This window comes from Aquarana catesbeiana, linkage group LG11 (genome assembly GCF_042186555.1).
Source record: "Aquarana catesbeiana isolate 2022-GZ linkage group LG11, ASM4218655v1, whole genome shotgun sequence".
Classification (NCBI taxonomy): domain Eukaryota; kingdom Metazoa; phylum Chordata; class Amphibia; order Anura; family Ranidae; genus Aquarana; species Aquarana catesbeiana.
In genome coordinates, this window is record NC_133334.1 from 129,705,748 (window position 1) to 129,719,157 (window position 13,410).

Consider the following 13,410-nt stretch of genomic DNA (forward strand, 5'->3'; position numbering starts at 1 on the left):
TATGAGGAACTCAAAACAGCAGTTAAACAACTGAAGTCAGGGAAAAGCACACTGCAATTTAAACTGAAATTTATTATAAAACGTTCTTAGATGCCCTCGTCCAACAACTTTCTCCGGGCATTCAATTCTCTATCAAAACCAGGCATTAACATGCATAACCTCTGAGGCACATATCTCAGTGATTGCAAAAACAGGGAAAGACCCCAATCTAGTGACTAGCTACCGCCCAATTTCCTTGCTCAATGTAGACCTAAAAATATTTGCCAAAATACTGGCTAATCGTCTCACACCAATTATCAATACTTTGATTACAAAATTTCAGGTAGGTTTCATCCCTGGTAGGGAGACAAGGGATAATACCATCAAGGCTATTCATATACATCACTGGCTCACCACCTCCAAAAAAACAGGCTTCTTTCTTTTCCTTAATGCAGAGAAGGCGTTCGACAGGCTGGCCTGGGACTATCTCACTGCAGCTTTACAGAGGTTAGGCGTACAGACTCGCATGCTACATTTCATTATGGCTCTCTATGCAGAACCTTCAGCTAAAGTCTGGGTCAATGGCCTCCTGTCGAACACCTTCTCCATCCACAACGGGACAAGACAAGGGTGCCCTCTCTCCCCATTATTATTTGTGCTTAGTGCTTACATTTGAACCCTATCTTAGACGCCTGTGGGAGAATGAGAACATAAAAGGCATAACAATTGAAAAACGTCAATACAAACGAGCTGCCTTTGCGGATGATGTCCTGCTATTTCTGCTATTTCACTATTTCTCTCTGAGACGCATATCACCCTGTCCAACCTAATACAAGATTCCCGCCTCTTTCACTTTGTTTCTAACTTACAAATCAACTCAAATAATATCCTAATGTTACCTTACCAGTGCCACCAGTAGAACAGTGCAAAAATAATTTCCCTTTCAATCAGAGGCAATCACATATTTGGGGATACAATTACCAGCATGTTTATCGTAACTCTATGCTAGAAACTATTTACCTATTCTACAGACCATAACAGAGTATCTTCATAAATGGGATAAACCCATATTTTCCTGCTTTGGGAGAGCGGCAATACTAAAAATGAATATGCTCCCACTCCTGCTTTATATCTTGCAGGCAGTGCCGATAGAGCCACCTTCAGCATTTCTACGCATCTATCAGAAAACATGCATAAACTTTCTGTGGGGCAGAAAATACCCACGCATCAGCTATGCCCAACTAACCCTACCTAAACCAAAAGAGGGGATACCCAGACCTAGGTAAATACCAATGGGCATGCCATTTAGCCAGAATAATTGACTGGCATGTGCACGATAAAGACTGGGTAAAGCTAGAAGCCTCATTTTCAGGTATTTTCCTATGGCTGGCAAATTGTTAGCTCTCCACTCCTTTGCCAGATCATCTGTTTATTAAACCGACCATTGCCAGTTTTCACAAAGCGTCTGCTAAAACTGAAATATCATCGATGACAGGCCCCCTAACACTATTGCGAATGAATCCAGACTTTCAGCCTGGGACATCCCTTGGCTTTCTAACAGGGGCAGATCCGACCAATGTGCTATGGGCACACCGCTTCCTTAATGCAGGGGCGATACAGGATATTGACCGCTTGGCCTCCCAATGACCAGATGCTCGTATAACCCCATGGACATATATCCAACTCCGCCACTTCTTTCTAACCCCAGGCTATACTACAAAAATGTCTCAGACACTTATCCTATTAGAAAATATATGCTCAAAAGCTGACCCTCATCAACACATCATTTCTACAATCTATGGTCTCCTCAGAGCACACACACCACCGAATACAGGCAAAGCGTGTCGTGTTTGGAAGGGAGACTTGGCTGTTGACATTCCCTTGGAAGGGTGTTGGAAGGTATTTTCCATACTGCCCACAAGGGTTCAGTAAACATCTCAACTCAAGGGACTAATTACAAACTTCTGTCTAGATGGTACAGGACCCCAGAATTGTTACATAAGTTTGATCCAACTTGTCCCAACCAATGTTGGAGATGTCAACAGGAGGTAGGCACGCTTTTGCATGTATGGTGGGAATGCCCACTCCTGCAACCCTTTTGGACTGCAGTGAATTCAACCACCCTTCAGTTTACCACCAACATACTAGAGTACTCACCAGCACAGTACCTGCTGCATTAAACTTCACTCCCTCTTAAGAGTTATCATAAATCACTAGCAATGCACATGGTAAATGTGGCCAAGTCATGCATACCAGTACATTGGAACATGTGTTACCTCTATAAAGGAGTGGTTCACATGCCTCAACAAAAAAACAGAAATGGAGGAGCTGATACACATAGCTAAAGAAAGCCCAGACAAATATAACTCAACATGGGCCTGCTGGCTTCACTTTTGCACAACAGATGCATATAATCACATAATGAACAATGTTCACTTGCAGACCCATGTCACAAATACAAATACTTCTTGAAACACGCCTTCCTTAAAAAGGATACCACTTTCTATGTCATCTTCCAGATCAGACGGCACACACTCTAACCTTCAAAACATTTTGACTATTGGACTACTGCAGATCTCACCATCTTCTTCCTTTCCCCGGGGGAATACCCCCCTTCGCATGACCCCCCTTTTTTTTTTTTATACCTCGCCTCTCTCCCCTTCCCCGGACCCTCATATTCTGCTAGAGAGTTTTTCCAAACCCAGGAACTCTACATTACTAGGAGGACAATATTGGCCAGAGTGGATTTAAGATTTCAACCGCTTTATCGCAAAAGATCCCTCCAAGGATAATATGTACGCTTTCATTCCTGGTAGGAGAAACTGTCAATCTTATATACCTCTCATTCCCTCTTCTCTGACCCTTATCCTCTCCTATACTCAAGATGTTGTACAAGCTTATAAGCTTTCAATTACCATTTTTGTGATATGTTGTTATAAATTTCCTAAGTTAAAGACCTACTGCAGCGCTGACTTTTAACTTCAGGTTTTCAACGATATGTATTTACAAGTATGCAACTCAAATGTAATGCTTGGTGTTATAAGATGACACACGAAAGGGCTGATTGCCTATTGTTCATCTGTCACAATAGTCTTTGATTATGAGATGTTTGTAACGTTCACTATGTGTGAGCTGTTTACCCATATACCAAATAAAATTTGTTTGGAAAAAAAAAGTCAATTTATTTCCATTTAGGCTGCATTCACACCTGAACGTTTCAAAGTCGTGCGTTTTTACTGCGTTTTTTCCACAATTTTCCTGCCACTTTTATCGTCATCGTTATCGATTTTTGCCAAGATTTTGTACAGGTCACCAATGTAAAAAGCAGAAAAATGCCTGTAATCTGCCCCAAAGAAGCTCATGTTCTTTTTTGAGCTTAAGGCGTTTTTCAGGCGTTTTGCTTCAGGTGACAAAATGCAGATGTGAACAGTGCCATTGAAATGAATGGGAATTTGCTTGTTGGGCGTTTTACAAGTGTTTTATGATCTGAAAACGCTCAGGTATGATTGCAGCCTAAGTGCAATAAGCTCTCTAAATGGAATTACAAGGTACAAGCTGTTAGTGCTGCTTATGTATAAATTTGTAAATATACTGTATATTTTTTCTTTTATTTACATAGAGCAACATTCTTGTCTGAGATAATGTGTAAATAATTGAGGCAATGAGACTGATTTACTAAAGGCAAATATGCTGTTTACTTTGCAAGAGAATTTTCCGTTAATTAGTTAATGAATGTGATGAAAAGCAAAGAACACACATTCACATGAAAGGAAAACAAAAAACAGTATTTTTGATTGCACACGACTGGGTGATGGAAGCCAACAAATCGTCACCTCATTCACTAAGCCAGTTATGGCGAACCTTGGCACCCCAGATGTTTTGGAACTACATTTCCCATGATGCTCAACACGGAAGAGTGCATGAGCATCATGGGATATGTAGTTCCAAAACATCTGGGGCGCCAAGGTTCAACATCACTGTACTAAGCTAAGGGAAAATTCTGATGCAAAGTGAATGGCCTATTTGCCTTTAGTAAATCAACCCAATTGGGTAAATTCAGCAAAAACATTGTGTTTTAAATAGAGTGAGACAGGATTAATATCATGTCAGGTTTACTGTTGAATGCGCCACTGGAGAGATTTTGGCTTACTTTCTATTCCGGTGACAAAGCTGTCAGGAATACAGGAAGTGAAGTGAAAGAATCTTCATTGTGGACACAGACAGCAATGAAAGGCTATTGGAGGATCATGCCTTCTCCACTCTACTTAACAAAAAATAAATATAAATACATTTAAAAAAAGTTTGTGTTGTGTTCATGTTAGAGAGTTTCCTCCCCCCTTTCTCCCTCAAGCCTTGTCACTTCTATTGTTAACACCAGCACTGAGTGTTGCTTTGAACATCCTACCAATGCAGATCAGTCTGCTTAGACTACTTTTGAGACCATTTATTATTCTGCTATTTCACCCAGCACTGACGAAGAAATTGAGTGGTCTCCAAAACATGTTGGCTGTCCTGCCTTGCTTGTTATAACCAGCTGAAGAAGGAAACATGTGGACTCCCTAAGGATTTCTCATTTGGAGCTCTCTTTGACATATTACACTTGGATTTCTGTTCCAATGACATTTGTTAAACTGAGAAAGGCAGTGATGGGGGAAGGTCTTCCCAATGGACACACAAGACAGCAACATATCCTGACAGAGTTGCTAACCCTTCTAAGCTGTATCCAGATTCCTCAATCCTAAAACTTCAAATGATATCATATTTGTGAATAACATCAGTAGGTCATCTATGTGAACAAATTTGTATTTTAGATTTGCTGGCCATCTAGTAAACACATTTCTGCTTTATATTTGCTGGCAATCAAGTAAAGCATCACAAAATAACATTTTCTCATATTAACCTGGAAATTATTACATTTATTACATTTAATATGTGTGTGGTATTTTACCAAATAGTTTTAAAATGTTGAATTCATAATAAAAGCTAACCTGAATGTACACACTGTTAGTTCACGCTTTTAGAGATAATTAAAACAAATGTAAAACATAATCTGAAATATAATCAAGATGCAGACACTTCCACACTGAAAGATAATGATTAAGCCATAATAATTTATCTAGTAGCTTTGTCCAATTCACTGCTAACATTCTTTTCTGTGATTTAAACAATGGTCTTTTAGAGGAGTAGAATAAAATAATATTCATTGTAAATCAATTTTGTTTCACTGGAGTCTAACAGAGGGAAAAAAATGAAATCACAGTTTCTATTATAAAATAAACTCTTTGAACAAGTGCACCATAAATACGATTATCTTTGCACGAGAGCCCTCTAATGGCTATTATGGAGTATTACTTCTAAAGTGTTAATACAGTATATTAAAATATATTATGCAATAAAAGCAATTGCACATAAAATAATTTTTTTATACTGAGAAGTAATTGCTGCAATAATTCCAAAATAGTTAATCCAGCTATTAATTATTCATGTGCATTCATGAACACATATTCTTAGAATTATTTTACATTTACCCTAGTGAATGCCTCATCTCATTGCAGTAGAAATACATTTATGTATTAATCACCTAAATTGAAATAGTTCATCCTATTCCCTTTTAGTAAAATTAATTATATAGAAATGTTTTTCTGTCATTATAAAGTTATAGTTTACAATATGTTGAGGATATTGCTAACAGTAAATATATTCTTATTTTCATTTTTTTATACATTGCCAGAGCCATAGAAACATAAATAACAATAACTATTGGGGACATGGTTCTTGAAAGGCCCAGTTCTTATCATGCTTCAACAATATCTGTCTCTTGTATCATGTCACTATTAATAGCATTATGACGTCATTATTTGCTATAAGAAGCTGACTAAAGGCAGTACAGTGTACCAGATGAGGCATTAGTGTGTGTAGTAATATGATTACCAAAATAACTACCCTGATCAGCAATTAAAGCCTCTTTTCAACAATCTTGTGGAGTTTTAAAACATGATGCTTGAATAGCTTAATGTATACCTATAGACAGCATTTTTGTTTTGAATGAAAGTGATAGAAAATTCTAAATATTCTAGGTACCCCCAGTGGCAAATAGAGGGGACATCTTTTAGTAGGGACACTTAAGCCATCAATTGATGATTTGAATCTCAGCCAGTTCAGCAGGGACAGGCCAAGATTCTAACCATCTATGAGTGGGCTAATGGTACCCAAATCCGTCCATTCAGCAACTTGGGTAAAACCAGCAAGTCAGATTTTTACATTTGATTATTGTCACCACTTCCCCCCCCCCCTTACATCATGGACCGCAGTGTTCCCCCTTACATTAGCATCCCCCTTACATCAGAATACATACAGTCATAGGCGTGTGCACAGGGTGTGGCGGGTGTGCCAGGGCACACCCTAATCACCCCATGTGGAGCAGATTCCCCCTGTTTAGACCCCTGATATTTCACCAAAGCCCCCTAACATGGCACTTTAAATTGTAAAAAATAATAATAAAAAAAATTGCAAAAAATTAAATAATAAAAATAAAAACTACTGACACCATCCACTGCAATACTGACATCATCCACTGCTCTACTGACACCGTCCTCTGCTCTACTGACACAGTATATATATACACGCATATGTGTTTGAGCTTTGGGGTGCACACCCTAATGCCATAGGCTGTGCACACCTATGGTTACAGTGCAAGGGGGAACTCTAGGAACCCTGATGTAATAGAGATCTCTGGAGACTCTGCTGTAATGGGGAACTTTGATATAAGGGGGTCTCTGGTCACCAGAGCCCCCTTCAATTACAGGATGCAGAGTGAATACACTATTGTAAGGGGGGGACACTGATGAAAGAGGGTAGTGAGGACACTGATACTGTATAAGGGGGAGCCATTATATCAGTTTTCTCCCTTACCTTAAGCCTCCCAGAGAGAGAGGGGAGAGAGAGAGCAAATGTGGCAGGTTATTCTGTATGTAGAATGCTTATTTACCAATTATGCTGCCCCCTGCCCAAGGCTGGTCACCCCAAGGGGCGTAGTAGCTAGCAACAGCCATCATTTCAAATCTGCCACTAAGCTGCCCTTCAGAGCACGGTCTGTGTATGCATGCTGGTGGGTGGTCTGTGGGGCTGGGTGAATACCATTAGATGGGAGGCAGAGTTTGGAAATGGGCAGAAAAAGTGATTGGACAGGAGGAGGAGTGAGGTTTTGAGCCACCGAGCAGCCATACCTTTGATTCAGCACTGATCATTTGTGTCACTTTTCTGAATCTGGCTGGCTGGTGAGTCAGGGGCAAAAAAAAATAAAAAAAAATCAATGATTCCCTATGGCAGTGAATCATATTCCAGTTCCAAAATGTTTAAAGCCAAATGTTTAGAGCTCAGAAAAGTTTTGGGCCTTTTTGTGGCTCAGTTCGGGCAGATTTTTTCAGGCATTTTTAGTTCCATTGAAATGCATAGGAACACGCACAGCATTTTTCAGTTCATACGAAAATCTACCTCTCCAGCAGAATTTTGGCATCCAGCAAGATGAAGGAGACACTGTCTCTTTTTGACCAGGGTCAGTGGCGGCTGGTGTTCAATATTTTTGGGGGGTGGCAAACAAACCTGCCCCCTCATTCGCCCATAGCGGCACCGCCACCCCCCCACCACCACCCCCATGCACAGGCTGGCCTTGGTACACTGCTTCCCGCTATCCTCACCGGCTCCTGCCCATCCTCATATCTGCAATCAAGGCAATCCATCCACTCTGTCTCTTCCCTCCCGGGCAACTCTTGTTACAGGCATTGCTTCTCTTCCCGGCCAAGCAGAAAGTGGGTCCTGAGACCCAATTGACCGAGAGCCCCATGACTCCCTGGCCACTTCCTGATTGGCTGGGAGGAGAAGCAGGAAGACATTAGCGAATATTAATTTGCTAATTTCACACAACTGAGTGGTCTCAGGGCACAGTGCTCTGCGCCTCGAGCCCACACTTTTTTGAAGCCAATTAGAGCCTCGGGCTCTAATTATAGGCTTAAAGAACATTAAAATCCATACGTTCGGCACCCTGCATGTAGATTATGGGCCGTTAGAGGGGTGGCGCCCTTATGCCCCTAATGAAGCTGCTGCCACTGACCAGAGTCCTTTATCAGGTTGGTGAGGGAGCACCACTGTATCTATGTTCCCTAGGACTCCCATTACAAGAGCAGAGCAAGCAAGGAACCATATTGGAAGTCAGATGTTTGTGGATTGGGAAGGATTCACTGGAACAATAAAAGAAGACAAAGATAAGCGCTTTGATCTTTGGCATCTGTTTGCAATGACACTGTATAGTATTCCTTACTGATTACATGTGTGAACAGGTTGAAAACATTACTTTTGCATTAGACTTAGGGTTTCTGGTAGAAATTTGGGGGCCCTGTACAGCTTACCTGACAGGACCCCCCCCAGACAATCTTAAGCTTATTTTTAGATAAAACATATATTTTTAAGTCATAATAAAGTCATCAATATTTATTACTTAATACTTACTTAATAATACTTAGAGGAGCTCCAGTCTCCTGTGTAAACATAAGTCAGCAGCTACAAAAAAGGCTGCTGCCTTTTAATAAACAGCCACTCACCTGTCTCATGATACACTGTCATTCTCACCTGGGCTAGTTCCTCACTAGCCTTCAGGTTCTTGATGTCGTCATTCTTACTGTGGGCACCTGGGTGTGACAGCATGCGGCCCACTGAGCATAAGCGATCCCCGCTGTGAATTGTGAATGGTTCCTCAGTCTTCTGAGGAGGGGAGGAGAACTTCAGCTTCAATTACCTAAACAGTAGTGGTAGTGGGTACCTGTCAGAATTATGTTCCCGCTCCCCCCCTCCCCAAAAGTGCTAATCTTGAAAGAGGAGGGGGGAGCCTTAAAGCTGAATGTCCCCTTTTGGGTGGAGTTCTGCTTTAAGAACTTAATAATACTTAATAATACTTTATTTGTTACTTTTTTTATGTTAATGAAATATGACATATTTACTGGCTGAACCCTCCCCACCCTGAACCCATTTCTCCTGTGCCCCGCAGCTGCTGCTGGCCAGAGGGAAAGGAGGACAGCAGCACTGCATGGGGAAACACAGGGAGATTGGTGTCAGTGATAAGATGGTAGAGCTGGTTGTCCTGCTCCTCACATGCTCAGATCCTCCTGATTTCTGAGGGGCCTTGGCCCCATACAGGGTGCTTGCTGTACCACTTATCGGTGCTCAGCTATGTATGTTAGCCCTTGGTTTGGATATTGTGTGTATAGGATGATGCAACGCTAACTAGACATACATATAAAAAATTGTGAGGTGGTATGATCACAAACAACCTTTCTCAATAAAGGTTTATTTTGTAAATGTGAAGATACAGTCAAATAGACATTCTACATTTATATCAGATATAAAGGATTTATAAACACTGTTTATAAAAAATGGTATAAAAAATACCGGCTGTATTAATATATAATGTTGTACATTTCTATTGGCTGTAACATCAAATAGAGGTACAGAAAGAAAAATGAATAAACAAATAAATGGTTAGCAAATAGATAAATCATTTGTAGTTTTCCAAGGGTAGTATCACTGTGAGATGTGGGCTGGGTAGCATTTGTGGTAGTTAGATAAGTAATGGAGTTAGTAATTTTGGTTGTGATGATAATGGTAGACCGAGAGAAGATAAGTAATATATCTTTTGGCAGACAATATTTTTAGTGAAATTCTATTGATGACTAAGGTTGTCCTACTGTGTTTAGTCTGTTATTTGGTGATCTAGAACCTGTTGTTAAGCCTCCATTAGATTCTTGAAGGAATCTGAGAAGGTGAATACATTTCAGAGCCTCCAAGTTCTATGGAATTGCGTTGCGTTTTCTCTTTTAATGGCAATTGTTTCTTCCATCTGGTAAATGGAATTAACTTTTAAAAGCCATTCCTTTATAAATGGTGTGTTTTTTATTATTATTCAACTCCAAAAAATACAATATACCACAGAAGATATATTTCTTACAAAAATCCAGGGTACAACTTAAAACATTTCTCATAATTTAAAAAAATCTACTGCATCATGCTGCTATGGAACTTGTCCTGTAGGAGACATAAAGTAGGATGTAAAACCATCCCTAATATAAACCATGCCTGCTTTACCAAGCCCTGGTTCAATGGGCCTTTTTCATGTTGTGCATTAAAGTGGACCTTCAGTCATTTTTCATCTTTCCATGTATTTAAATGTTTTGCCCTTGTTGTTTTAGCTTTGAATAGTAAAACATTTTTTTCTGCTAGTAAATATCCTATACAGATTACCTCCTCTTTCTTGTCTGGTATTTAGCCTAGGCTAATGACATCATGCACAGCTCTCTCTCTCTCTCTCTCTCACTCTTCTGAGAGTTTGCCAGCAAGGTTGGAGAGATGCATCATAGTAGAGAGAAGGAGAGCTGCAGAGCTGGAGGGGGCTGGATGAGGGCGGAGATAACAGAAGACTGCAGAGATCCATGAGTATTCATTGAGAAAGGAGTTATTTGCAGGTAAGCAGTGGTGTGAGTGTGTGTGTGTCTGTCTGTATGTGTGTGTGTGTGTGTGTGTGTGTCTGTGTGTGAACAGGCAGCAGCTTCAGTTGCCACAGTTAAAATGGCTGCAGCCAGACTTAGTTGAGGGAGATTTCTGCAGCATAATTGGCAAGTACAGAATCACAGTATATATTAAAAAAATATGCAAGTGGTTGGAGGGAAACTTCAGATTGGCACAAATTTTGTGAGAAGACTGCAGTTCCTCTTTAATGAGTCCTCAAAAAGGAAGCCATTGTGCTGGTGAACAAAGTTGTGCAAGGGACATGCAGCTTTAACAGCAGTTATAGCATTTTACATGTCTAAGATAATGAGAGAGTGAAAAAAACACCACTTGTTAGAAAGTATGCCAAATGCACACTCTACAACTCTGTGTGTTCTGGTATGGTGATAACTAAACACCTTCTATGTCCTAATGTCAATATAGCAAAGCAATAATTAGCATCAGCCACTGTAGGTAAAACAAAGGAATAAAACAAAGGAATTCAAGTATTTTCTTCCATTGCCTATTGGCTTGATGATCCAGATGTGTTTCCCATCAATAGTTCCCACACAATTTGGGAAATTGAAGCGCTACCAGAAAACCACAGATATCTGTGACCATTCTTCTCTTGTGAGTTTTTTCATAACAACATCCTTCAACATCCTTCATCCCATATGACAGAGCAGGTGTCATAGACTATGTAGCATGCTGTTGATTTTCCAACCAAAAATTAGTAGTGTAAACTAAACAATAATTTTCTGGTTACTAGGTACCTAAAAAAAAATATATATTGTTTTATTATAAAAATTATATATATATATATATATATATATATATATATATATATATTTTTTTTTTTTTTTCTTTTAACAGTTAAAGTGGTTTTCCGGCCATAATTTTACTTTTATATAAAAATACCCATATAATACACAAGCTTAATGTATTCTAGTAAAGTTAGTCTGTAAACTAAGGTCTTTTTTGTTCGTTTATAGCAGCAGTTTGTTATTTTATAAACTTACAGCAGGCCGTGGCCATCTTAAGTGTGGGCATCTGAAGCCAGACTGTATTTCTTCCTGGATCTCATCCTTGCAGATCTCGCACATGCTCAGTGCAGCACAAGCAGTGTAATAGGTTTCAGGTCAGGTTTCCATAGCAACGGCAGTGTCAGAGGAAGTTGCCGCCCCTTCCCAGAAGGCATTGCAAACAGGAAATGATGCGATGAGCCACGGCTAGGGAGGAGGAAGTGAAAAATGAATACAGCAGATAAACAGTAGGTGCTGAGAAAAAAAATTTAAAAATATCCAATTCGTTTGCGGTGCACAGTTTAGTGAGGGATGCTGAAGAGTTGTAAAAGTGGGTGGAACGCCACTTTAAGATACTTAAAACCAAATGGAATAGTCTGAGGAATGTTTACTCATGTTACCAGTGATGGCTAAGAGAATATCATAGTGGATCTGTGGCCTGTGCTCCAACAGATTAAATGCATGCTAAAGAACTGGAGTTCCTTAGGCCAATTCTGCTTATGGGGAGGTAAACTAGCATTTGCAATTATTATTGTTTTAAAGAAATATAACTTAATGCAATCGGTATGATATATAGAGAAAATTCTATTCACAGTAAAAAAAAGCAGCTGGGAGAATCCGGATCCTGTTGAAAATCCTGGATAAACCATCACAGAAACACAGGATACCCAAATAGAACCTACAACCTCATCTTTTATGAACCGCTTACCTGATGAGGACTCCAAAAAGAGATTGAATGATACAACAATGAATTTCACAACTTCTTAAGTAAGACATATTGTGAAGCTTTGATAGATAAGGGTATGTTTAAGCATCTGAACAATTTCCCAGAATACCATCTTTTTTACTGCCTGCATAAGACCCACAAAAGTTTCACTGCCCCTATGGGTCAGACAATTGTGTCTAGAATAAGTTTGTTGACTGAGAATGTCAGCAAATTTGTTGACTTTTATTTGATGCTGCATGTTACCCATTTGCCATCATACATGGACACATTTGAACTTTTAAAATTATTGATGGTATGTGTGTCTCCCCTGGTGCTCTGCTCATGGCAATTGGTATAGAAAATTATATTCTAGTATCTCCCACAAGCAGGACATTAGGGTTGTGGAAACCTTTCTCTGCAAACAAGATCAGGCTACTTGGCCCTTTCTCCATCTATTAAAGTTTATCCTCACTCACAATCACTTTTCTTTTCCTAGGAAACCACTAACAACAGATGCAGGGGGTGGCTATGGGCACCTTTCTATGCACCGACTTAGGCTAACCTTTTCTTGGGTGGGTGGGAATGTTTCATCTTTTTGGATGAAACTTTATCTACAAACATGGGGTATGTGGCCAATTGGTACCTTTACAGTATACAGTGCCTTAAAAAAGTATTCATACCCCTTGAAATGTTCCACATTTTGTAATGTTACAACCAAAAACGTAAATGTATTTTATTGGAATTTTTGATGTGATAGACCAAAACGAAGTGGCACATAATTGTAAAGTGGAAGGAAAATGATAAATTGTTTTCAAAAGCGTTTACAAATAAACATCTGAAAAGTGTGGCATGCATTTGTATTTAGCCCCATTTACTCTGATACCCCTAACTAAAATCTAGTGGAACCAATTGCCTTCAGAAGTCACCTAATTAGTAAATAGAGTCCACCTGTGTGTAATGTAATCTTAGTATAAATACAGCTGTTCTGTGAAGCCCTCAGATGTTTGTTAGAGAACCTTAGTGAACAAACAGCATCATGAAAGCCTAGGAACACACCAGACAGGTCAGAGAAAAAGTATATACAAAAAAGATTTGCGCCAACTCTCAGAAGAAAAAGCAGCCAACACAACAACTTGACCTGTGTAAATGTGAGAAAATATAAAAATATAT